The sequence below is a fragment of the Maylandia zebra genome, linkage group LG23 (assembly GCF_041146795.1).
Source record: "Maylandia zebra isolate NMK-2024a linkage group LG23, Mzebra_GT3a, whole genome shotgun sequence".
Lineage (NCBI taxonomy): Eukaryota > Metazoa > Chordata > Actinopteri > Cichliformes > Cichlidae > Maylandia > Maylandia zebra.
In genome coordinates, this window is record NC_135188.1 from 20,946,381 (window position 1) to 20,950,830 (window position 4,450).

The window sequence follows — 4,450 nt, forward strand, 5'->3', positions numbered from 1 at the left end:
TGTTTGTCATTAGAGTTTTATTTGTAAGAAAATTATGAACTTCATATTGTGTATCAAATAAAAGAACATTTCACAACTCTGAGTCAACAGAAACAGGTAACAGAAATGTCTCTAATGTGTACAGTGTAGTGTAAGCATTAAAAGATCATAAAGGAAACACTAACATTTATGTGAAACTGATTGTAATAAAAAAATGAACAGGTGGTTTATAGATGTAAAAGAAAGAATCTGAAAACAACACTTTTTTGGTCTAAGTGATCAAAGTAGAAAACAGAACTGATGTTCAAGAACAAACCGTAGCTGCACTAATATTACACATCTCCATTGTTGTGGTGAACAAACATGTTGCTTTTAAAACCACATGCAGTGTGTGACCATGACTGTTCACTGAGACCATGAACGCCACTTCGCTGAAGCCTTCGCCTTCTTCTTCTTCTTCTAAATTGGAAGCAGAAGGAGCACGAGCTGCTTTGATCTACTGAAAGGAAAAAGCAGAACATCTGAGCTGAAACCAGTCAGCTGAAATCATTAAGACAGGAACAATCATTCAATGCAGTGTCTCAGGTGGCTTAGCCTGTTACAACTGTTGACACAAGCTAAATACGGTTAACACACAGTGTCAGGGAGCTCCAGTGTGGGAACTAGTGGCTTTAGGTTTGTAGTCATTTAACTTTCATCCATTCATTCATTTAATTCAGGAGGAAGAAATGTCAGGTTGGTGCAGGCTGGTTACATGCATTTGGTCCCATGCTGTCTTTAACTAAATGACTTGGTTCACTTTATGGCTGGGCTGTATGTGGGGTTATATCATGTTATTTGGGCAGGAGTACCTGTTCCCTGTTAGACTTAGAAGGTTTCTCCATTGTTGTGATATTTTGATACCACGGTTAGCATTTACAGGATATTGTTTTATACAGGAAAACTGTTACTCAATAAGGCCCATCTACTAGTTGTTTTTCTCTTTCTCTGTGACCCAAGAATTAATGTGTAAGACTCACAAGCTGGTACCCCAAGGTCGAAAACACCACAGAGACGAGACCACTTCCTTACTCCCATCCTCCCTTTTTCTTTATCTCCTGGAAAAGGCTCGTTAAAGGCCAGGTGGTTTGTTTCAGAATTCACTAATGAAAGAACTCTGTACTCTATGTCTAGGAGTGTATTTTGCTGGGATGATCATAAATTGTAGCTGAACTGATAAACTACACAAGGGATACTTTGCTCAGAAGGCAGGAAGACGTTTCCTTATTTAGTCTGTACCGGTTTGAACTGGGAAAGCTGACACACGAACCTTTTTTTCTCTATATAAACTGCTGTGTACCAAATAAACCTTTGAGTTGATTCTGGGAAAGCAATCTGAACAGTCTCTGTATCACTTTGTTCTCCTAACTGCTCCCGATATCGTAACTAACCCAGCTGAACGGCATACCTGAGTGTTACTTTGAATAATTAGGAGTCTTATAAGGAAAGGACAAAACTCTGCTTATCGCTCACGCCACGGAGGAAACCCGGGACGGCAATTTCCTTCATCCATAAGTAGAGTTTCTAACTCTTCTAGCACATCTGTGGCTGACAGCTTTTTGGTGGCTCTTTTTACCCCACACTGGTTGTGAGTGTGTAAATAGCCCCACTAGTTCTTTTGGGTTGCAGTTAACTTGGGAGGAAGAGGTAGGTCTGCCATGACTAGATGAATAACAATTATCTGGGATACATAAATTTCATAATGCATGCATATATCTCTATAAACCTGGCCTGAGGGCTGCCATTTTTTACGTTCAGTTATTTCTTTGTTGAATCTAAATAATGAATGTGTTACAGTTAAACTGACACTGATCAGTGTAAATGGCTCATTGGGACACAGAAACCTTTAAATTAAACACTATCACCTGATATCGAGTGTCAAACAATATCAAAGCTGTAAAGCTGTTTACAGTCAGAATTTATAAAACTATGATTGTAAATAAATTCAAACAAGTGAGCTTTTCTCTTTGTGCTGAATATCAACACTGAGATTTCTTAGACTGTAAGCTTTACTTTAGTACAACCAGTTGTAGAAGCCGTCACTCCAAATGTCTTTTGATAACAAGAAAAAAATACCTTTTCAGTCCACGGCCTGAAGTTCTTCTCTGACATCTTCTGCCATCAGCTTTGTCTGCTGGTTTGAAGACAATAAACCACAAAAAAGATGATTTAGTCACTTTGTCTGCGTCATGCAGCTCGAATGTGTCGTGTAACGATGTTGAATAGCCGTCGTTATCCCTCTGCTGTGTCAGTAGGATTGTACTGTACAGCATCTCATTGATATGTGAGGAATGCTAATGTAACACGATAACAGACTTACATCATTAAAATATAAAGGGCAGGAGATATTTAGATATTTTTATATTTATATTACATTTTATAGCTGACGGATATTACTAAAAAGATAGAATTTACTAAATAGCTGGATGAACATGAAAAATATGTCTATAATAACAAATGACCATGAGAGCCAGTAGAATTAATTCAACTGGACACTCAAAAGACGTCCTTAAATGCTCTTTAAGTGGCAGAACAAACGAACAAACAGTTAATTGCTTACTTGAGATGAAATCTAATCAGCTACTTTGAAAACAGCTTCTAACTGGTTCCTCCTTTAACAGGATGACTGCTCAGGGGTAAGGCCATCATGCAGTCCAGCAACCTTTATGGTTCTGCTTTGATTCACCAGGAACTATTAGGGAAACCTTCCAGCGCCTCCTGTGAAAGACACAGGCATAAACACACAAACATTTATTAACATGTTCCACAGTCTTCCAGCTTGATTTTCTCATCCTGTGGACAACAACGTACATGGATGCAGGTTTATTGTTAACTTTTGTAAGGTTTATTTACTGAACATATCCAGCTGCAGCTCCACTGTGATCCTGAACTGGATAAGCACTTAAGAAAATGTGTCAATAAATGCACAAACATCAACTTACTATATTTATCCAAACAAACGGGACCAATAATGCTTCACTGAGTTAGAGACTTTAATGTCTCTTCTATGTAAGAATGTCTCGTGCTGATATACCTGCAAACTTGACAACAAAGGTTTTTCAGACTACATGTAGCTGTCCTCTATGTCAGCTCACACATTTACATTTATGTCACACTTATTTCTGCTTTCCCATTTTATAATTATTACTTACATTTTGATTAGATACCTTGAGTTTGTAAATGATCAGATTACATAATTGGAATACAATGTATCCAATTCAGGGTTGCGGGAGGATGAAGCCTATCCCAGCTGATACAGGACAAAGACAGGCTGCCAGTTTATCGCAGGGCTAACACAATATGTGTAACAGAAAATCCACTTAAATGTTTGATATGTCTTATAATAATCATAATTATGACTATTATTTAAAGGTTTCTTTAAATAATACATTTTGATTTTTTATAACCTCTAAAATATAAACCTGAGCTGTTTCAGATTCTGACCTCTGACCTCACTGCAGCTCCCTCTTGGAAGTACGTCTGCTTCTTGTCTACCCCCAGTGTTGACCGCCTGCCCTTGATATCACGTACTGTACCTGAGGAACAAAAAAGGACAAACACTTGCCTTCATTTAAGAAGTACATTCATACAGAGGTAATCTATGGAAACACACTAGTTCAACCTTTGGGAGGAATCAGTTCCTGTGAAACATTTCTGTAAATGAACATCATGTGGAGAATGAATGAAATGAGTTCTTCCAGTGACTCAGCAGTCCCACACTGACAAATGAAATCTAGTTAAACTATTAAGCATATTTGCTCTTCTGAAATCTGTGTTAAACAACAACAAACATAAGTTAGTAACAAAAATACAGCTGAGTAGAGGCTTTACAAACCACCAGCAGCCATAATGCTAAATTTTAATCTTCAAATGTTTCTGAGCCGTCTTCAACCTGCTTTTAACACATTAAAGTCCCACAGTCAATGCAGCCTGACTCAATCCTAGATGTTCAGCACACAGAGACACAGAGGTGCCGTTTAAAGTTTAGTGTTAACCTGAGTCACTGATCATTTGCAGTATTACAGAGTCTGGCAGTCTTTGCATGACGTCCACGTCACTGTAAGTTTCTCGCTGACTCTCAGGTGTGACAGGTGTGCCAGCAGGAAAGCGTAATAATAACCTGCATCCTGAGGTTTGTCATGCAGGATTAAAGGAGCCAGGCTTTGTTCACACAGCTAGGATTGTATTTTACACTGACCCTGGGTCAGTATAAGTATCATACAGTTTAAACGAAGCACTGAAACTTGCACATATTTATTATAGATGCACTGAAGCTAATCGAGATATTTGCTGTCAATCTGTGGCTGCGATTAAACACTTTACTGGAAACTTTATTAACTAGTAACGTCATCAGTCATGACAGAAGCTAATATTTCTGTGCTAACATCGTTTAACCAGTAACAGCTTTCCTCCAATATAAGCTAACGTTTAC

The 4,450-nt window shown here is 38.2% G+C and overlaps 1 long non-coding RNA gene across 2 annotated transcripts; it reads right to left on the reverse strand.

Annotated features, from left to right (window-relative positions):
- On the reverse strand, window positions 1-3,701 carry LOC112431416 (uncharacterized). 2 transcript variants are annotated; one of them, XR_013095816.1, is made up of 4 exons: window positions 3,463-3,701; window positions 2,579-2,736; window positions 2,095-2,152; window positions 1-475 (listed from the first exon to the last, which is right to left on the reverse strand). It is a non-coding gene; the product is annotated as an uncharacterized LOC112431416 (long non-coding RNA). The 2 variants fall into 2 exon arrangements; XR_013095815.1 differs by having other exon boundaries at window positions 1-478.
- Between the last annotated feature and the right edge of the window lie 749 nt (window positions 3,702-4,450).